This window comes from Wasmannia auropunctata, unplaced genomic scaffold (assembly GCF_000956235.1).
Source record: "Wasmannia auropunctata unplaced genomic scaffold, wasmannia.A_1.0 LD336078.1, whole genome shotgun sequence".
Lineage (NCBI taxonomy): Eukaryota > Metazoa > Arthropoda > Insecta > Hymenoptera > Formicidae > Wasmannia > Wasmannia auropunctata.
Window position 1 is genome coordinate 5,512,099 of NW_012026812.1, and position 459 is coordinate 5,512,557.

The 459-nt window shown below is 29.6% G+C and overlaps 1 protein-coding gene across 1 annotated transcript in view; it reads right to left on the reverse strand.

Annotated features, from left to right (window-relative positions):
• LOC105449146 overlaps positions 1-459 on the reverse strand; it is a 2,944-nt gene that overhangs the window by 464 nt on the left and 2,021 nt on the right. The gene's annotated exons all lie outside the window — the stretch shown is intronic.

Below are 459 nucleotides of genomic sequence, written 5' to 3' on the forward strand. Positions count from 1 at the left end.
TAATTGATTCATGGACAGGACAGTCTCAATATAATTTCAGATTTAACACCTCCAGGAAAACATATTACTACGATGATTATACCGAAAGGCACTACGGGGAAAATACAACCATTAGATGTTAACGGATTTAGAATTTGGAAAAATTTTGCTAAAAAATTTTCAGATACTGTTATACTATTGGAAAGTAACATCAATTTGCATGAACGAAACAATATAATAAAACTACAATCTCTAATACATAATCAATTTTCATCCCGACGGTATCACAATTTATTTAAGTATTCGTGGTTTAAAAGTGGTTACACGAACGAAAGACCAGAAAAATTTGAAAATCCAGTAGAATTTAGTTTTGAGAAAACTTCAACAACATGTGATATCGAAGATTGCAATAATATAGCTATAATAAGATGTTCATGGTGTAAGAAGTCATTATGTTTAAAACATTTCTTCGACGATTAT